Source organism: Artemia franciscana, chromosome 7, assembly GCF_032884065.1.
Source record: "Artemia franciscana chromosome 7, ASM3288406v1, whole genome shotgun sequence".
NCBI lineage: Eukaryota > Metazoa > Arthropoda > Branchiopoda > Anostraca > Artemiidae > Artemia > Artemia franciscana.
The window spans coordinates 39543890-39566601 of record NC_088869.1 but is presented as its reverse complement, the minus strand read 5'-3'; the positions used below and the strand labels follow the sequence as shown (position 1 = coordinate 39566601).

The 22712-nt window shown below is 36.4% G+C and overlaps 1 protein-coding gene across 5 annotated transcripts in view; it reads left to right on the top strand.

Moving 5' to 3' along the window:
- The first annotated feature begins 12973 nt into the window (after positions 1-12973).
- Positions 12974-22712, top strand: part of LOC136029271 (guanine nucleotide-binding protein subunit alpha-13-like) — a 55207-nt gene continuing 45468 nt past the window's right edge. For 3 of the 5 annotated variants that reach the window (XM_065707518.1, XM_065707522.1, XM_065707521.1), the window contains exon 1: positions 15134-15274. The gene's annotated coding sequence lies outside the window, so the exon portion shown is untranslated. Of the gene's footprint in view, positions 13367-15133; positions 15275-22712 lie in introns of those variants that run through there. The other 2 variants (XM_065707520.1, XM_065707519.1) reach the window with 2 other exon arrangements.

The following is a 22712-nucleotide window of genomic DNA, read 5'->3' as shown; positions in this document are numbered from 1 at the left end:
GCATTGATCAGATCGTATTTATATCATCAACTGCTATACGTTCTAACAGTGAGAGTATTGACAAGATGGTATGTACATAATCAATTGCTACACTTTTTAACATTGAGTGTATTGACCAGGTAGTATCTACATCACCAACTGCTACACGTTTTAACAGTGAGAGTATTGAACAGATTGTATTTGCATCATCAGCTGCTACACGAGGTAACAGTGAGAGTATTAGTTATATCAGGTTTAAATCATCAATTGTAACACGTTTTAACAGTGAGAGCATTGACCAGATCGTATTTACATCATTAACTGCTAAACAAGGTAATAGTGAGAGTATTGGTTGGATCGTGTTTAAATCATCAATTGTTACACGTTTTAACATTGAGAGTATTGACCAGATCGCACTTACATCATCAACTTCTACACCTTTTATCAGTGAGTGTATTGACCAGATAGTATCTACATCATCAATTGCTACACATTTTAACAATGAGAGCATTGAACAGATCGTATTCGCATCATCAGCTGCTACACGAGGTAACAGTGAGAGTATTGGCAAGAGCACATTAACATCATCAACACCTACACGGTTTAACAGTGACAGTATTGACTAGATCGTATTTACATAGTCAACTGCTACATGAGGTAACAGTGAAAGTTAAACTGTTGGATCACAACCGATGGTCAGTCAATCGCTTACTAAATAGACCATACTGGCCTGTAAGGACAGTTTTTACAATCTTTTTGTGTTTCATTTGACATACGCAACCACTAAAAAGTTTGCTGGCTAAAATATAGTGACCAATTGCACCAACGGAGACATGTTTAGACTTGCGTAATAATGGGATGATAATATGTAAATTATTTTTGATTTGGAAATTTGTTTAATAAATTTATTTACTAATAAATGGAGAAACTTTTAAGCAAAATGAAAATGGAAAAAAAATGTTGTCGAACTATTAGGAAATACAGATTTATTCATTGGAACTGAATACACGATTAAAGAAATGAAACGTTTTTTAGATAAACATAGAAAGAAAACCGTTATCATTATTGATTTTAAAGGTGAAATGGCTGATCTACATGCACCTAAGAGTTTTGATTCTAAAACAGCTGAACGTGAAAAGAAATTAAAAAAATTAGATAAGGTATGATTTTAAAGGTTATAGAAAGAAAAATAAAAAAAAAATTATTTATACATTAATAATAAACTATCCACTAAATATTAAATCATATTAAATTATTACATTTTATCATTAGTGTACGAAAAAATGAATATAAAATAAGTCTTATTTCACAAGTTTATCAAATCTTATTTCACAAGACCTGTTTTGATTTTAAGGCTCAGGATGGGAAATTGTAAAAAGGTTGGAAACGTTCATATAAAATGGTTTGAATTTCATTAAAAATTCGGTTAATTGATGGGATGATCTAGGTGGGGCCTAGAACCCGTACTCACATTGTGAAAAAGTGTAAAGATGAGACCAAATTTGATTTCTAAGGACTTATTTTCATATTGAATGTAGGGATGGAAAATGTTGTTCAAAATGTGCAATATTTGATGTTAAAATGATGTAAAATGGACTAAAATTGATGTAAATTAATGGGCTGATCTAGGTTAGGCACAATTTGCAATTACTATACTACTTTTGGACTATTGGTAACAAATTGGCTATCTCACAGATTCAAGTGAATACTTTTCGGGAAAAGAGGATTTCAAGGAATGAGAGAGGCTAGTTGCTCTCCATCATGTTTGTCACTCTTAAAAGGGAACTAGAACTATAGATTTCCAATCAATGAGCCTCTTTTAAAGTTCGAACGACTACCCCTTCCATATAAACCCTAAGTACCCCTGGGGTATAGTTTATAACCATTACCCAGTGACTGTGGGGGACTCTGTAAACTCCCGAGGTTTTATTATATGATATTTGGACTATTTTTTAATACATGGCTATCTCAAAATCTCTATCAGATGCTTTTGGAGAAAATACGATTTGGTTGGGGGCTGTATGGCCTCCGACCACTTTGAATCTTAAAAACGGCTTAAAGGGGATTTTGTACGACAAGCCTTTCCATAAAACCTAATTTGTCCTCAGGGTATAACTTACAAGTAGTGACTGCATGTTGACTTTGATGAGAGCTCTATCCCTTTGAATCCCAATCCCAACACTTTTTCTAAACTTCTTCAAGATACAGGTGCTTGTTCAGTAATATGAGAACATTTGAGCCCATTTGTCAAGCGGGAATGTCCTGTTTGTAAAAAGAAATGATCCTGGTCCAATATTTACAGGTGAGGGTGACGCAATCTCGCATGACTTACTAGATTGGCTTCAGCATCGAAAGATGTTTCTGTGTGTTACCATTAAGGATCTAATTCCGTAATAATGGATGCTTTTAGTCTATTGGATATTGAAGTTGCTAACAATGGGGAAATGAAACCTACAGTATCTAATCCTGCAGCTAAAAAGTACAAGAGGTTGCCAAAGAACCCCAGAATGGGACGATATGTTTGCACGATATTTCTTATCATTAAACGGATTCAAGTCGGAAGAACGGTCATGCTTTTCGGCAAAAGTAAATATAATGTATATGCAAAGATTACAAGACGGATTGAAATATATATTCAAGACAAAGATCTGAATTGATCTATAAAAAAGAATTAAGTTTGTTACTAGCGAGAAAGTATCATTGTTGGCCTGTAATTGGTAGTGAGTGTCAGGATTATACGGAATCTAGTAGCTTCGAAAAAATGTTTGATTCTAGATGATGATTTTCTAGAGTTATCTATTCAAGGAAAAATATTTTCTCAAGGGCTTGTCAACGATACACTGAAAAATCAGTCTCTGTCTTTGGATTATTTTATGAGACTCTTGCTTTGTGGTCCCGATGCATTTACTCAATTTTTGACATATTAATCGAAACAAAACAAAATGATATTTTGGTTTTGCTTCTAACCACTACCTTGACAACTATTTTCAAGGCAACAAAAAAAGTCGAAAATATTGTCTAAATAAGTTTTTTGATGTCACTCGATTACTTCTCCTCCTAGAAGACACTTATTTTATTGATCTTGAATCATTTCTTATTAGAAGTAAGACAGTCAACATCGAAAAAATGTTTTACACATTTCCGTTATGTTTGTATTCATGGAGCAGCTGGTCATCTTGTGAGAATCGTACTATTGTCGATGACTATGATGAAAAGTTTAGATTATGCAGTCCATGAAAATTGCATAGGGGATACGCAACGCAATTTAAAGACTTTTATTCCTGTCTTGAAGATGTTTGTGACTCTCGCATTAGAGGTTTCCTATGCTCCATTTGTGACTACGATAAATATGATCAATCGGAAAATACTTACCCTGGTATGATTACAAAAAACCCTAAACGTGATTCCAGCTAATTTTTAAGAGACTGGTATCGTCACGGTTTTAAATTGTTTTAGGAAGAAGAACTGGTCTATGCTTCAATTGCTGGAATAATTATAGAGTCTGGTTTTTACTTCATCGCTGTGAAGATACCGGCTACTATGACTATAAGCCTACTGACTTTTATTTAGTTGTTACAGAAAGTAATTTATCATATGAGAATTTTATGTATACATTGCTTCAAATGAGCAAATTGAAACACGTGAATTTTATAATATGAATGGAAAAATTATCATAGACTTTACGATGAGAAATAATAAAAATGAAGTTGCTCTATATTATAGAAAGTGTGACCCTGACTTTGAAAGCCAAGATGAACACAAATTGAATCTTGACGAGCTTCCACCACCTATTAATATTATCGATGGTTACCTATATGGGGAAGAAGAAATCTAAAGGACACGGAGTTTTGTAAATACAACTTTTATTAATAAACAAATGTACAAACAATTTAAAAGCATTTCACTTTTAGGGCACTGGAATTTATATTATACAGGTATGAAAGAGTAATTTCAACTAGAAAGACATTCAATCAAAAATTGTCGCCATAAATTATAAGAAATTCACTGTAAGTATATCCACGATATCGAAAAATGAAATATAATATTTCAAGAAAACCACAGCTTTTGGTTGATAAATCTTATACTCATTCCAAATTTTCCATATTAGCTTTTCCACTTTGCTCAAGCAAGTTTATAATTTCAGGCGGTTAGAAAGCCTACGGTAGGCCAAGAGGATAAAAAAATCAATATTCTTCGGTATTTGAAAGATGCATAGCCAACCATTAAAATAATAAGGGTCTTGTTAACACTTTGGATAAGGTCAAAGAAATTCTACGGTATGCAATAGGATTGTACTTGGACATGTAAGTATCCACATTTAATACATGTATAATTTGATTTGTGTTCATTGTCCCAAGTCTAATAAAACACTGCCATCAGGGGTAATTTCCCAATAGATTTGAAACTGATTAGTGAGATTGATGCTAAAATCTCCTCCGATGGGTCGGCAAAGGACACTCTAAACTTACTTTGCCCGTTTGGACAATAGTCTTGAGTATTGGACAAATCTAATACAATTATATCATGAGTTTTTGCAGACATGTCTTCGGTTATACCATTTTCAAATAAATATGAATCTCGATCTAGGGATTGCATTTTCAATTTATAAATGGTCCTGTAGGAGTCATTAAAGGACAAATTGGAGTCGAATTCCAATTACTTTACAACCAAGAGATAGAAGTCCAAACGCTTCAAATTTTTGTGGAGAAGTTTATCCCTGATCCAACGGAACTGACACTTTATACAAAAGCAAAAACAATTTTTGAAGGAATTTCACCTTTGATAAATGATGAATTGGTGTAGCTGAGTGAACTTGTCGCAATATGTCGCTGAATCGTGATTGTATGAGGGAAGAGCAGTTTGATAATATTTCCCCTGAATCTTATTTGCTTGATTGCTAAAGCAAAAGAACTCTTAGCTTGTTGTTCTTGTACATGAAGTATTGCCAAGGTGAAAGAGACTGTTGCTTTAGCTGTAGTACCAAGTACTTTTCACAAAATAAAGTTTGACGGCGCAAGCTGTAGCTTTATATCAATCCTAATATTGGGAGGCAACCATTGAGGTATATTATACATCTCATAATTTTTTTCCCTGCCAAATGTAAATCTTTAGTTGTCGCATCTGAATCTGTATGTTTGTATGTTTCTCTCTCTTTCTCTCTCTCTCTCTCTCTCTCTCTCTCTCTCTCTCTCTCTCTCTCTCTCTCTCTCTCTCTCTCTCTCTCTCTCTCTCTCTCTCTCTCTCTCTCTCCTCTCTCTCTTCTCTCCTCTCTCTCTCTCTCTCTCTCTCTCTCCTCTCTCTCTGGGCATGTGTGTCTGAGTGGCTGTTTGCTTCACTCTCTCTTTCTGCGCCAGTGTGTCTGAGCGAGATTTTGATTGTTTCTGTGTCTTTTGTGTGTGTGTGTGTGTGTGTGTATGTGTGTGTGTGTCTGTGTGTATGTATGTGTGAGTGTATCTGAGTGTGTGTGTGCGTGTGTGTGTGTGTGTGTTTGTGTCTCTGTTTGTATATGTGTTTATGTTGAGTGCGTGCATTTATGTGTTAGTGTGTATGTGTGTGTGTGTGGTGTGTGTGTGTCTGTGTTTCGTGTTTGTGTGTGTGTGTGTGGGTTTATGTCTTTCTCTCTCTATGTGCTTCTGTGTCTTGCCGTCTGTTTGCCTGTTTGTGCGAATTTTTGAAAAAATCTGTCTCATCTCTCTCAGAATTCGGTAAGAGTCCTTGTTAACCTATCTCAGAATATAATACACCCATATTGTGCCTTTAGTACCTCTTACATCTCCGACTTTTGAATAAACATACTAAACGTTCGACATGCTACCGTACCCTAAAATAATGGAAACAGGACAAAGTAAAGCATAGAATATTTTTATTGAAATAATGGCATGCACAATATCATCATAAACAAGAGCTAAGAGCTTATATGGCACTTGTGACGAGGCATGAAGAGCTAAGAGCCAAGAGATTATATGGTATGAGCTCTAACAAAATTCTATGAATCAATGGATTGATTTAAAAGGAAAATAAGAGGCTTAATGCCGGTCAGGATTTAAAATAAGAGCTCTGAGTCACGATGTCCTTCCAAATGTCAAAATTCATTAAGATCCGTTCACCCGCTCGTATGTTATAAATACCTAATTTTTTCTAATTTTTCCTCTCCCTTTAGCCCCCCAGATGGTCGAACCTGGGAAAACAACTTTATCAAGTCAATTTGTGCAACTCCCTGACACGCCTACAAATTTTCATCGTCCTAACACGTCCAGAAGCACCAAACTCGTCAAATCACTGAACCCAACTCCCCCAAAGAGAGCGAATCCAGTACGGTTCCGTCAATCACGTATCAAGGACATTTGCTTATTCTATAGGCGGCTTGGTGCTGCAGTGAGTTATTAGTAGTAGTAGTAGTAGTATCCACCAAGCTTCATCCCGATTCCTCGACTCAAAGTTTTTCCAAGGTTTCCCCCTCCAGCTCCCCCCAATGTCAAAAGATCTGGTCGGCATTTGAAATATGAGCTATGAGACATGAATTCCTTCTAAATATCAAATTTCCTTAAGATCCGATCACCTATTCGTAAGATAAAAATACCCCAATTTTCACGTTTTCCAAGAATTTCGGTTTCCCCCTCCAATCCCCCCCAATGTCACAGGATCTGGTCGGAATTTAAAATTAGAGCTTTAAAGCACAAGATCCTTCTAAATATCAAATTTCATTAATATCTGGTCACCCTTTCGTAAGTTACAAATACCTCAATTTTCAAAATTACCCCCCCCCCCAACTCCACCAACGAGAGCAGATACGGTCCGGTTATGTCAGTCACGTATCTTAGACAGGTTATTATTCTTCCCATCCAGTTTCATCCTGATCTCACCGCTTTAAGTATTTTCAAAGATTTCCGGTAGCCCCAACTGCCCCCCCCCCAATTAGGGTGGATCTGGTTGAGATTTAAAATATGAGATCTGAGTTACGAGGTTCTTATAAATATGAAATTTCATTAAGATCCGATAACTCCTTCATAAGTTGAAAATACGTCATTTTTTCTAATTTTTCAGAATTAACCCCCCCCCCTCCAATAGAGCGGATTCGTTCCAATTATGTTAATCACGTATCTAAGACTTCTGCTTATTTTTCCCACCAAGTTTCATCCCGATCCCTCTAATCTAAGCGTTTTCCATCATTTTAGGTTCCCCCACCCAAAACTTCCCCTGATGTCACCAGATCCGGTCGTGACTTAAAATAAGAGCTTCGACACACGATATCCTTCTAAATATCGAATTTCATTGAGATCCGATCACCCGTTCGTAAGTTAAAAATACCTAATTTTTTCTAATTTTTCAGAATTAACTCCCCCCCCAACTACCCCAATGAGAGCGGATCCGTTCCGGTTGTGTCAATCATGTATCTAGGACTTGTGCTTATTTTCCCCACCAAGTTTCATCCCGATCCCTCCACTTTAAGTGTTTTCCGAGTTTTAGGTTTCCCCCTCTCGCCCCCCCCCCCCTCAATGTCACCAGATCCGGTGGGGATTTAAACTAAAAGCTCTGAGACACGATATCCTTCTAAATATCAAATTTCATTGAGATCTGATCACCCGTTCGTAAGTTAAAAATACCTAATTTTTTTCTAATTTTTCAGAATTAATCCCCCCCCCAACTACCCCAAAGAGAGAGGATCCGTTCCGGTTATGTCAATCATGTATCTAGGACTTTTGCTTATTTTTCCCACCAAGTTTCATCCTGATCCCTCCACTCTAAGAGTTTTCCAAGTTTTAAGTTTCCCCCTCCCAACTTCCCCCCAATGTCACCAGATCTGGTCGGGATTTAAAATAAGAGCTCTGAGACACGATATCCTTCTAAATATCGAATTTCATTGAGATCCGACCACCCGTTCGTAATTTAAAAATACCTCATTTTTTTCAGAATTACCCCCCCCCCCCCCTCCAACTACCCCCAAAGAGAGCGGATCCGTTCCGGTTAAGTCAATCATGTATCTAGGGACTTGTGCTTATTTTCTCCCACCAGGATTCATCCCGATCCCTCCACTCTAAGTGTTTTCCAAGATTTTAGGTTTCCTCCCCCTCCCAACCCCCCCCCCAAAAAAAAAAATCACCAGATCCGGTCGGGATTTAAAATAAAAGCCCTGAGACACGATATCCTTACAAATATCAAATTTCATTAAGATCTGATCAACCGTTCGTAAGTTAAAAATACTTCAATTTTTCTATTTTTTTCCGAATTAACGGCCCCCCCCCTCTATATGGTCAAATGGGGAAAACGATTTCTAATTAATCTGGTCCGGTCCCTGATACGCCTGCCAAACTTCATCGTCCTAGCTTACCTGGAAGTGCCTAAAGTAGCAAAACCGGGACCGACAGACCGACAGAATTTGCGATTGCTATATTTCACTTGGTTAATACCAAGTGCCATAAAAACGAGTACTTTGAATCGATTCCGTAAAATACTTCCTTATGTTTTCTCTTGACATGACACTTATTTTATTTTGAGGTCATATACACGTTTTAACATTGTTTCAGCTAGAATCTCATCAACCATTTCATCATTAGTATTAGTGGGCTCATTGACAGTATCTGTTGTTAAACTGTCGGCGGTACTAGTAACGTTTGCAGGTGTTTTGTTTTTCATCAATTCATTATTATACCCAGTTGTTATATTGTCCGCCGATATCCTTTTTATTTTACTTGTGATTTCAGTGTTAATTACCGCATTATTTTTACATCGTTTTGCATGGTTGGCATGCAAACAAGATATGCATTATGACATTAGTGGAGCAGTAAGTCTTTCTTTTCCCCTTTGGTTTCAATTAAATGCTAATACCAAAACGGTGGTGACAGGATCTATCAACAGATGAAGTTTTACCGGAACTAAAGTTAATAAGTTGACCTTTTTCATCAACTAATAGTTTGATGCTTGCGTTCTCTTTGAGTTCTATTATCTGTGGAAATGTTACTCTTGCATATCCACCATCAGTAATAGTGAATTATTTTGGTAGTCCAAAGGAATCTAATCACTCACTGCCATGACAACGCAGGCATATATTTTCAATAGTGTTACCACTAGTACTTGCTTCATAGTTCAAACATTTTTCTTTATCAATACTCAACGCTACGATAACCTTATCACGTGCACACACTTGCTTGAAATATTTCAGTTTCACTTTTTAATGTATAGTTTAAGTCTTTATCCTTCTAATGTACAAAAAATACTGATTTAAAACATACAATAAACTAGGTAATGTCGATGACCAGCTGTAGAGTACTACGGGGACAGCCGCCTCCAAAAATTCAAGAAATTCATGTTCACCAAAGGTTACATGTCAATCTAAGATACGAGAAAAAAGTTTCACCGAAAAATTCAAAGTTCCAAATAATTCTAAGTAAAAAAACAGGGGAGCAAAAAGTTAGGGGTGGGGTATTAGGGGCCGCTTGGAAGTGGGACATGGATGACCATAAGTTCTCTAAAAAAAATTCATGGCGATTGATTCATTGGAGAACATAAATTCTCCGATTTACTTTACCTAAGCGCGTGTCATAAGAAAAATAGGGTAGCAGATTTGTCACCTTTTGATTTATTAAGTTTTGGTTTGTATATAAAATGCGTCTCGTTTACTTTACCTCAGCAAGTGTCATAAGACCAGTCTTATTCAACCCATATGAAAATTTGTTCATAGAATTGTCATGGGATTACTGAGCATTATGTGCTCATCTAAGCTTGCAAATTACGTATATCATGTAGTGTGCTAATGGGGAAGGCCCATGATTGAATCTAGTTTCTAGGTAAACCGGCTAAGCAAATTGTGTTCTAATGCGGTTATGCAAATGATGTTGTTTTTGCAGTGCCTTAACTCCATGCTACTCCTAACCTAAGCTAACCCAACCTTACCAAATCTAACCTATCCTGTCATCATCAAATCTTTAAATCGAAAAAATTGTCCAGCAACGCTGACCAAATCCAAGGAGAAAAAAAGATATTCGGACATTCAACTGCAAATGTCGACATTCACGAATTTCGAATATTCACGCAACATATGTATATTAGAATGACAATCTACGGTCATATTTTTTTGGTAAGTATAAATTATGTTCTGGCTTTTAATAGGCATGAGGGCTGTCAGCCTTACATGTTACGTTTTGCTCTTTTTGAGTTTGACACGGTTATTTATTGTAATTGCTGTTCTTGTTGGATTTTATTTATTGATTGAGGGTGATTTGTGGTATTTTTATGATTGGAAGATTATTTGATTTAATTTCTTTTCAGTTTTAGTTTAATAGAGCTCTTTAATTTTCTTGGAAAAACTTAAAAACTTGGAAAAAGTTTTTTAGATTAATTTCTAATAAGGACGACCATTTTGGTAGATAATGCTTTTTTATTTCATCTACGTCCCTGAAAAAGAGCATGAGATCTTTAACGGGGGCAATAATGGAGGTTTTATGAAACGAAATGAGATGGTGTGGATTGTCATAAACATGTTGAGCTAAGGCGATGTAAAAAGTCTCAGGCCTTTGGCATAGCCCTATGGCCTTTTTGGTTATGGACCTGTGTTGCAATAACCTCTTCCCCAATTTTAGGTGGGTCCTCCCAGGATAGAAACAGCCACAAGAACAGGGAATTCTATAAACACCACTACCCAGAATAAGGCAGGTTTTTTATCCTTGTTGTAGTTGAAAAAACGTTGAAAAATTAAAAAAACTGGAAAGATATTCATAATATTAACAAATAACAAAACTTTGGCAATAAAAACGAATAGAAATATAAAAAAATAGAAATCCAAAAAAGGAGTTTTTCAAATAAAAGTAAAGTACCATATTAAAATTTTAGGTGAGGAAAAACGAAGTCGTAGAATAATTCAAACTTAAAACTACCAGAAATATAGGCACCACTATATGGTTACCTTTAGTAAAGGTAATTAGTATTTAGTAATTAGGTATTTAGTAAAGTAATTATGTTTAGAAGGTAGTATTAGGTAATTAGGTATTTAGTAAGGTAATTAGTAAAGGTTTAGTAAAGGTAAAGGTAATTTAGTAAAGGATCATAACCCTTTAATGGATTATTTGTTTATTTTTTACCAGAGCTATTTCATATTAAAGGTATGTTTGTAGAAACTTCGGAGGGGAATTCCTCGATTAGAAATAGAAATTTCTAGGGTCCTTTTTCAGAATTAAAAGTGATCGGTGGGCTACCATTCCCCTCCACGCCCTTTATAGCTGCCATCCAAAAAAGACATCCCATCAAATTTCTGACATAGCATTCAGATACCAAGGTAAAAAAAACTAGTCATCTGTTGATGACACGAACCCTCAAAGCCCTGGGGCAAGGACTGTAATTTATGCTAGTTCCCAATTGTTTACAGGTATTTAGGATTTATTATTAGGATGGGGAAATGTTTTATCTTGGATCTAAAAATGGCTTAGGATATTAAGGTTAAACTCTAGATAATGTTGAGGAGGATGTTGAACTAAATCAATAGACACTACTTGCATCCTGGCTATCAAAGTAGTGTATCTCTAATATCTTAGGAACGGCTAAGGATATGAACTTGGAGCTTTCATGGGTTCTACTTTTGCTCCTATTAATATTGCGAATGCGAATGCTTGCAACCGCGGCTGATCACGACTGCGACTAATTACGGCTGTGACTGTAACTACTTACGTCTGCGACAACAACTAGTTGATTGCGACTATGACTACTTCTGCCTGCGATTACTTGTGGACTGCCACTACTTGTGACTGCGACTTCGATTACATCCAACTGTATCAAAACCATTAATGTGACTAAGAATGTGATTAGTTGTGACTGTGATTACTTAGGACTGCAACTACTTGCTGCTGCGACTAATTGTGACCACGATTACGGCTCTGACAACTTGTGATTGTGAATGTGACTAATTACAATTGTGACTATTTGTGATTGTGCCCACGTGTGACTGCGATTACTTGAACATGCAACCAATTGCGACTGCGAATTTGCGACTGCGAATTCTAGTGACTGCGGCTACAACTATTCATGACTAGCTATGACTGCGACTGCTTGAGATTTTGACTGTAACTGTGACTACTTTTGACTATGAATAAGATTACTTACGACTATGACTATGATTATTTTTATTTGTGACTTTGACTGCTTTTGACTTTGACTGCGACTACCTGTGACTGTCAGTATTTGCAACTGTGACTGTAAAAGCTTCTGACTATGACTACTTGCGACTGGGAGTTCTTCTAGCTGTAACTACTTACGACTTTAACTACTTGCTACTTTGACTACTTGTGACTGTGACCAAGACTACGTGCAGCTGCGACTACTAATAACTGTAGCTGCAGCCACTTGTGACTGTGAATGTTACCACTTGCAACAGCTAATGCAACTACTTGTGACCCTACCTCCAACTAATTTTGACTGAAACTGTGACTACGTGCGACTGTGACTACTTGCGATTGCGATTGTAACTATGACTTCTGTCGAATCTGACTGCTATATTTTGCAGCAACTTGCGATTGCGACTACTTCTGACTGTGACTACTAACGACTATGACTATTTGCTATCGCGACTACGACCACTTGTAACTGCAACACTATTACTAATACAGCGATTGCAAGTTCAAATACTAGTACTATCTTACTGCTACTGAAACTACTGCTGCTACTGCTATAGTAACTAAGTTAAATTACAAGAGTTTAAGTGCATTGTGGTTGTCAAAATGGCATAGATGTAGTATCTGAGGAGTGGCATAAATTGTCAGGTTAAAATTTTTGGGGGAAGATAAGGGAGATTTTTGGACTTTAAGAAAATACACCGTGGGCATTCAGATTGTCAAAAGGGTGCCCGTTCAATATCCCTGGAAAAGCTGAACGTATTACGTTGGAACATTTGGGATATTTTGTTGGGAATTTTGGACTAAATGAAAAGACTATATGCATCCAACGGCCTATCTATTTTATCTCAAGACTGACTTATGGTATTAAGTTGAATTTTTTCAGGGCATGTGAGGGGAATGTTGAACTATATCAAAAAAATCATGTGCATTTGAGTGGCCATGGGGATGTACCTGCAATCTCTTTGGAACGGCCAAGAGCATTTAGTTGAAATTTTCAGGACATGATTGGGAGATGTTGAACTAAGTCGAAAGACATTATTTGCATCCAAAGTTGTCAGGACAATTTGTCTGCGGTATCTTAGAAACAGCTATCGGCATTAAGTGGAAACTTTCAGGACTTATCGAGAAGCAATGTTGATTCATATTTGTATATGCTACAGCTTCCAACACGATGGGGTCAGAATGGATTCATCGCTGCACAAGCCCTAAGTATTTTCCGTATCCATCTATCGAAAGTTTTATGCTACACCTTTTATTAAAACTTATTGCAGTGTTTGGTCCAAAATGTAAGTAGTAAGCCAAAATCTTGATTCTTTCTTAAGGAGAAAAACGGAAAAAGATCTAGGTATATTTGTTGTATTAACCAATAAATACGACTAAATTAGACAAAAACAAACAGAAATTAATTGAAAAAATATTTTTCTACAAAAGAATTTTTGAAAAAAATAAACAGCTAAACCAAAGACGAGCAGAAATAAAGTCAAATCAAGTGCAGAACGAGAAAAAATTACTTTTAATAGTAAATCGAAATCCAAAAGGTACAGGAATTACAAAAATACCTAATTCAACTTAAAAAGAACAAAACGCACCATTAACTGGAGCTGGGACGTCATATGCGCATAAAAAAAAAAATACATTTTAAATATTTTCTCTTTCATAACGTTAATGAATCCAAAATTACAAAGATTTTTGGGAATTATTATCTTTATATTAAAAATAGTCAATCAGCATTTCATTTGTTCTTTTCTGTAATGTGGCTATTGTAGTTGTTTTATTTCTTTTTTTGTCGATTTCACGATAAATAAAAACACTAAGCTAAGATAAAAATTGGTTGCAACAAAGGGGAAATAACAGTCTGGTCTTTGGAAATCATAGAGGACACTAGCCCTACTCCTATTTGAGACAATTTCAATTCGTTATAAATATAAATTGATTATAAATAATCGATATAAATTGATTAAATATAAATTGATTATTGCTCACAACGTGGGAATATGTACTAACATAAAACAGGATAGAGGCTGTTTGTCTTATCAAGCATAAAAAATAGTGACATCGACGCTGCTGAGCCACTGTTAGTGACTCATTTGACCCATAAGCTGACACTAGTCTTTTGATTCTAGCCTACAGGGGTATACACAAAAGAAATTTCGCGAAATGAAAATATACAAATTTAATAGTCTTTTTATGAGTAGCCGTAAACACATTCCAAAATGGAGTAAATACAAAGCCAAAAGGCATCGCAAACGCTTTGTACACAAGGACAATGCTTTTTTGCGACTAGGAATCGCACTTCACAGCGACTCCCTTTTTTTTGGAGCCAGCACACAGTTATACAAATTCTTTGTTTAAAGTAGGTGATAGCTATCAAAACAGAGTATTAGAGCTGTTTTTGGCTAAGGCCGTCAATCCTTTAGAAATCAAATATTTTAGGCATAATTATAGAACTCACTGATTACCTCTGATCCAGGTCCTGTGGAAATTGCCAAATATTATATTTAGTTAGACTCAGCCATTTTTGGACAAAATAAAACCATTAAAGTGTCAACACAATCCAGAATTGCTAAAATAATCCTTTAGGTGACTTATTGGGTGTAGGAATGATTCTTAAGGTAAAAAAACAATTATTTTCCAGATCATAGGGTGTTAAACAAAGGGCAATGTGTAAATTTATGATGAATTAAAACCCGTAGTTAAAAATGTCCAGAAAGCTAGTAATATTTAGTTCCCCACTCCCAAAAAATTCGAGCTAGAGCTGACTTACGATGAGCTTGAGTGTCGCAAAGATTTTCCTACTGCGGAAATGAAGTTCAGTACTTTCCTTGGTTTCCCAGTCATGCTTTTGCCGGTGAGAGCATCATCATCAGCAAGCACATGTCCTCTCGGTCTCTCCGCAGAATATCTCCCGTGTTATGAGGGAAACTGCCTCAAGATTTTCTAAAGGCATAGATAATTGAAAACTGAGCCTTCTCTATCGCTTTTCAAGAAGAATGCAGACAAGTATTAAATTTAATGATGTTTAAAAGAAATTCTTTCTCGAGATTTATCAGTTTCCTTTCAATCTTTGGCAGCGCTGGAACGTATTGCCAATCTAACTCCCAATAGAAGAACTAAACTAAAAATTGTAAACAATCATCCCTGGATCTCTGGATAATTAATCAAACTGATTTGCTTCATGTTAAACGGTTCTATCAGTAAGTTTTGCCTTTAATTATGATGAAATGCCAAAATATCTCTACTATTTCTACTGTTCTATGCTTCTTCATCAGCTCTGTGTCTTAAAAAGTAACATAGGTTTGCTAGACTCACCTGCTAATCCTATTAGCTTCCTTATTATATGGTCTTTAAAAATATCATATTTCCGTTAATGTGTCCTTGCCCCAATGATCCCTCATATAACCCCGCGCTAGGATGTAAACAAAACTAAAGAAATCACTATATTCTTTACTTTATAAAGTAGGGCTTTTATCAACATTTTTAAGTCATTTCAAATAATGGTATATTTGCTGAGTAGTGGCTCTATAGAAACAGACATCCTAGAACAAAAAGAGAGGCATTTTTAGATTGCTAATTTTATAGGCCTACTACTTTTTATGGCTCAAGTTATATTTCTGAAAATTGACCCCACTCTCCAGATAGTCCTGTATATAATCTTAAGATGTATAGGCAATTAAACTGAAACATTACGATTCTTACTTCATAATATGCATCAGAGTTATATTAGTCAGATTATCATGTTTCCTTCTGTTATTATTCACATTTTCAACTTATTTAAAATAATATTTTTTTATCCAATATAGAGCATAATCATTAAATAAACAGGATATTACAAGTTTATACAGAATATTTGGCTTTGCAATGGATTGCTAAATAGAAAGATCAACAAATAAATATATTAATAGGCAGAGCCAATCATATGGGGCAAAACCAGGTCAGCTGCCATAGGCACTGCAGCTAGGGGATTGTTAATTTTGGTTAAATTCTTCACTTTGATTCAGGTTTTTGCTTATGTTTGAGTTGAGATGAGGACACTATTTGATTCTTCCCTAGGTACCACCAACCCTAGGTACAAGTCTATTTTTAGGGCTATATATGTGTCCATCAGGGGGGGACAAGGGGCTGTGTGCATTATAAAGATAATGACTAATATCTTGCAAAGGAGCATAACATAAGGGATCTAATGGTAAAATTTATATCTTATGTTAGTGTGTATATCGCCTAGGGCTATGTTGAGGAGAGGGGGCTGGTGATGAATAAAAGATCTAAAGCCAAGTTCTGTTTGAGTCCTGGTGTTGCTGATTTATTTGGTTCAGTATAAGGGTTGGTAGCATGACTTTAAGCTCAGCCAGAGTTGAAAGAGCTCTAAATAGGCACCTAGAGAAATTTAGGGAATGGTAAGCAGGAAGGGTGTACAAAAGCATACCCTGGGGATCAGGGTGACTGACCTGACCCCCATTGTACCTGACCTGAAATACCATAAAATGGAGATCAGCCCTCCTGGTAGGGACTATATAATCCAGTGATTTATTCTTTACCTGTTTTTTACCTTTAAATATTAGGTTATTTCTATTTTCTTAGTACTGATGATGCCTTGTTTAACACAGACAAATCATCCATTGTATTTGTTGTCTTTCCTTTCCTTGTTTTGGGGAGGAATAATAACATAAGGAAATGTAATAATCTGATTAATATAAATGCACTTCATATTATAAAGAAAGAATTCTATTGCAATAGTTTATACATATATTTTTATTGCCTGTTTACCCATGCAACATTGCATAGAGTAGAACACTATTACAAGATGGGAAACAATATAAATATTAAGAATGTATAGGCTTATGAGATCATCAAGGGGAATAGCATGCATTATTGGAAAAGCAACTATGATATTTTGAAAGAGCATAATATAACCCAATGATGCTTCTTTTTTCTATTTAATATGTTTCCTTTAGAAGTGATCAAGCACTAGGCTATTAAGGAAGAGAAAAAAAAAAATTATTTCATCCACAAAAAGTACATAGTTTTACTTCTGTGGTGATGTATATGACCCAGCAAGGGGCAAAAGTCATGCACTAATATTTTCAGTTCAGTGGCATATTGTTCTATAGTTTCACCTTCCTTTTAGTCATGTTTGTGGAATATATATTGGGAGAATATAGGATTTGATTATAGACTAAAGTAGTCATCAAATTTTTAAGGTATACACTAATTGTATCTTTTTCATCAGCTGCTAGTGTCCAAGTGCTGGACACATTGCATCCTTTTTCCCCAAGACATATTAGCAGATATGCACACTTTATTTTCTCATCTCTTCCAGTCAATGGTCTGTCAAACATTAGATTAGCATGACTTTTAAATCTGGTCCACACCTCTTTTAAATTGCCTGATTCCCAATTTAGCTCAGAATATGGGATGGGGGTATCCATGTTCTTCTCTGACACCATGTAACAATTTGTCTCTTCAAGCATGATACTTCAAAAATCCACATTACAAAAGCTGAAATAATACAATCATAACCAAAGCACAAGCAATGCATAGTGGCAAGCAAAAGCACAAGCAATATATAACACATGCACAATGCAAGTGTGCAAGTAAGGAATATTACATCTCCTTTCTTTTTGGGAGAACTTGTCAATTATTGGTTTATTCTTGATGGTGGCTTGACTTCTTGACTACTCCTTGTTGTAACAGAACTTCTAAGACTGCTGTTGACTTTAACTGCAGAAGGCAGGAAGATCACATTGTTTTCATGGTCATAGCAACTGGCAATTCTGACATACTGGCCTGGCAAAAGTGCACATCCTCTATTTGGGTAAGTCCAGGAAGTGATCCCATGAATCATGTTCTGACAAACTGACAGTGTTTGAATCAGAACTCTTTTTATCTGTAGACATGACTTTCAAGTGTTTTCTATTCTAGTGACATTGTCTGTACTACATAAAAATGTGGCACATCTGCTTCTCTGAGGACTGTTGCAGGTTGCCAAGTTTGATTGTTGGCCTGTGTGAAGTGGATTAAGGCTTTTGATATGTTGATCATCATAGTTTATCTGTCTTTTCCTTTCTTTATTCCTTGTGGATATGAATTCCTGCATAGGTATAATTTTTGGAGACAAGTGCTCAATGGTGCAGGGCACTAAGGATCTCAAACTTCTATTCATTAGGAGTTAGCTAGACCATCAACTGGTGTGTTGTGGTACTCAAGGAGGTACCCAACTGTTTTCTCAGCAAGTCCATTGGACTGGGGATATTTTGGGCTAGATGTGTTGTTTTGTGTTCCCCACTGTCTCATAAAATCTTTAAACATCTATGATGTGAATTGTGGCCCATTATCAGACATGCAGTAATAATCAAGGGTATCCTGAATTTAGAGAAGTGAGATTTTAACTTCTGGATTATGAGTTTAGTGTAAGTATTTGCTCAACAGCTTCAAAAAATCAACTATAATAATCCACTGTGATCATGTAGTACCTTCCAGATATGTAAAATAGATCAATGCCAACATGCTCCCATGGGTAGCTGGGAATATTGTGATGAAGCAAGGGTGTTCTTGCAATTGCTGTATAATAATTGCAGCATGCATCCTGCTTCTTGACAAAATCTTCTATTGCCTGACTCATTTTTGGCCAGAAAATCACTGATCTGGCTCTGTTTTTTGTCTTCTCAAAACCAAGGTTTGAAGCATAGATGCTTTTCAATACAGCAATTTATATGCTGTAGAGAATGACAACACTTGTCATATTTCGTAATAATATCATCAACAACACTGAGATTACTTTTTACTGACCAGAATTCAGTTAGAAATAATGGAACTATTGATCTTTTTTTGGCCAATCTTCTTCTACCATTTTCTTCAGAACCATCAGCTGTGGATTTTTCAGCATTTCTTGTTTAGACTCAGATAGCTTTTCTTGACTTATTGGTAGTAGTTTCATAGTAGAGTGTACATAGTATTCAATTTCTCTGTGAAGCAATGGTTCCGTGGCTTCTAACTGGAGCTGGGAGAGGGTATCTGGGCTCAGTATTTCAGTGCTTGGTCAATATGTCATACTGAAATTGTAGGGTTGTAGTTGTAACACCATTCTTTGAAGTCTTGGTGATGACTTAATGATTGGGTGATTGAGGACTCTTTCCAGGGGTTTATGGTTGCTAATAAAGTGATGGCCATAGAGATACTGATGAAAATGGTGACATCCAAAAACAATGGCATACAGCTCCTTTTTGATTTGCAATCTCTGCTCTGTTTCATTCAGCGATTTTGATGTGAATGGAACAATTTTGTTCTCTTAAAGTAGAACAGCACCAAGTCCTGATTTGGAACTAGATGTCTATCTGACTGTTTGTGGTATCAAAAAGTCAAATTATTGTTGTGATCAACACTTTAATTTTCGTAAGTTTGGCTTTGTGTTCATTTGTCCAGTTGAATTGCTTCTGCTTAGCTAAGGTCCTAAGAGGTTTATTCAAGCTTGTCAAATTTGGGATATGACATGAAAGGTAGTTTAGCATCACAAGGGCCATTTGTAGTCCTTCCTGGGATTTGGGTGATGGTATTTCCTCTATTGCTCAGATTTTCTCAGGATCTGGGTGGATTCCGTTTTTGGAAATGACGTGTCTGAAGTAAGGTATCAAACTTGATTTGAAAATACACTTGTCTTTGTTCAGCTTGACTCCCTCTTTTCTAGCTCTTAAAAGCATTTTTTGAAATTTTTTGTCATGGTCCTCTTCAGATACACTGGCAATGATCATGCCATGTGCAATTACTGAGAATCTCTTGAGGTTGCTGAATGCATCTTCCATGTGGTTTTGGAACTCTGTCTTGTGCAGACTTGAGTCCAAAGGGCACATGTCTAAATTTGTATCACCCATATGCAGTTGAGAATGTGGTTAATTCAGAAGACTCATCATCAAGACATAAGTTCCAATAAGCTGTCTGGGTATCTAGCTTGGAGGAGTACTTAGCACCTATATGTTTTGGCACAGCTTCCTCAAAAGTTGGCATGGGATGGTAGTGTCTCTTTATGCCTTTGTTGACAACATGAGGATGTATGAAGACTCTCAAGGTTCCATCTTGTTTCTCAACAACCACAATTGAGTTCATTCAAACAGTTGGATGGGTCACATTCTTGATGAATCCTAGGTTATCCATACAATCTAGTTCATCCTTGAATTTAGACTGAAGACTCAAGGGGATTTGTCATGTGGGCTGAATGGATGGCTGTGCACCTTCCTTGAGGATTATTTTACATTCACCTTCCAGTATCTCAACTCCCTCAAATAGCCTGGAAAATTCAGTGAGTATCTTATCAGTGCTTTGCTTTCCAGGCTGAAGACTAAGTATCAGCTTTACCAAGTTTAGTTGTTGACTCACACAAAAGCCAAGGATAGGATTAGGGACTGACTGCACTACAAAAAACTCTATGGGTTGATTATTATTTCCTTGGTAGGAACAGTTGATCATGCATGCCCTCAGGATGGGAATAGTCTGACCACAAAAGCTTGTTATAATGTAGTTTTTAGGGTGGATTGCAGGTCTTGGATTTAGTCTTTTCAGTTTCTGTCTGGTAATGATGCTGGCTTGTGCCCCTGTGTCAATCTTGAATTTCACACTGAACTGGTTGGCAATTCTTAGTTTAGCATATGGCAGGTCATTAGCTGTATACATCATTAGTTGGTGGATGAATAGCTCATCAGTTTGTTGATATTCAGAACTGATAATGTTCACAGTCTTTTTGCAACCACAACAGACATGCACAAAACGATTGGGTTTTCTGCAATTACACCAGATCATCCCTTTTGTAGGTCACTGTTGATTCTTTAAATACTCTCCACTACAGAAGTAACATTCATGGTTTTCAGTTCTGTCATGATTAGGTTTCCATTGTCTATCTTGATTCTTTTTGATGATATCAACTTCTTGATTTACATGACTAGTTGATTCTGTTGACATTGTCTTAAGTTACACCTGGGTTTCTGTGTAAGTTCTTGCCATTTTGATAGCATCTGAAAGGGTCAATTTGAATCCCAACTGCAGTCCTCTTTCATGAATCTTCTGGGATAATGTTCCAAAGATGAGGCAATCACAGACCATTTTGTCAACAATGGTAGCTCCATATGAGCAGTCACACACTAAGATTTTCAGTTCAGTCGCATATTGTTCTATAGTTTCACCTTCCCTTTCGTCACATTTGTGGAATGTATATTGGGATAATATGAGGTTTGATTGTGGATTAAAGTAATCATCAAATTTTGCAAGGTATACACTAATTTTGTCTTTTTCAGCAGCTGCTAGCATCCAAGTGCTGAACACATCATGTCCTTTTCTCCAAACCAAATTAGTAGATATGCACACTCTATTTTCTCATTTTTTTCCACTCAATGCTCCATCAAGCATTAGACTAGCCTGACTTATAAATCTGATCCATGCCTCTTTTAGATTGTCTGATTCCCAATTCAGCTCAGGTTATGGGATGGTGGTAGCCATCTTCTACTCTGACACTATGTAACAATTTGTCTCTTCAAGAATATACTTCAAAAACCCAGGTTACAAAATCTGAAATAATACAATCATAACCAAAGCACAAACAATACATAAACCGGACTCTTGTTAGAAAATTTTCAGTTCCTGATATAACTTTAAATTTGGACATTCTTCACAGAAAACTCTCAAGTACAGCTTCTGTGCGCCTATCTACTCACCACTATCTTATCTGTTTTTCTTGTTGACTTTGTGTGTGTATTTGTTTTTCTCTTTGTTTTTTTTTTTAATTTTTCTTACTCCGCCATATTTACTCTATGTATTGTGTGGGTGAAAAATAAAATAAATGAATAAATAATGGCAAGCAAAAGCACAAGTAATATACAACAACACACATACACAATGCAAGTGGGTAACTAAGGAATATTACAATTCTTAGTATAGGAAGGTGAACCATTTTGCCCATGTCTGTTGCAACAAAGCAGTAGACACAACTGACATAGAGAGCAAGAAAGAAGTCAAAGACATGAATCATTCATTAATACTTGTTCAATAGAACCATAGCTGAATTGAAATCAAGCCAAGCAACTGTGGCCATTAAACTGAGTAGTTCAACAGTGGACACTCAGTTCAAAACTGATGCTAGATGTGAAACAAATGATATCCATGTCCTGTGATGGCGCAGTGGGTTTGACCTTAGCTTCGTAATACGGGACCCAGAGATCGAATCATGCTGCAGTAATGCACCGCAGGGCCGACGCAGGGGCCTTAGTAGTCAAGAAGCATCGTTAATCTGATACAATACAATACAAATGATATCCCCAAGCCTATCTATGACAAATTCAATCCCAAGCAACATCAGAACAAGACAAAAACAAATCCTTGTGGCTTATGAGGTTGCTAGTATACTAGTCGTTTGGAGTATGCGTCCTTGAGTGCAACCAGAGGTACTTAGCAAGAGGTACAGTTTCTTTTTATGGCACCTGATATTAAACAAGTGACATATAGCGATCGCAAATTCTGTTGGTCCCGGTTTTGCTACTTTAGGCACTTCCAGGTAAGCTAGGACGATTAAATTTGGCAGGCATATCAGGAACCAGACCAGATTAACGTAAAAATTTTTGTTTCCCCGATTCGACCATCTTGGGGGGATTTGGG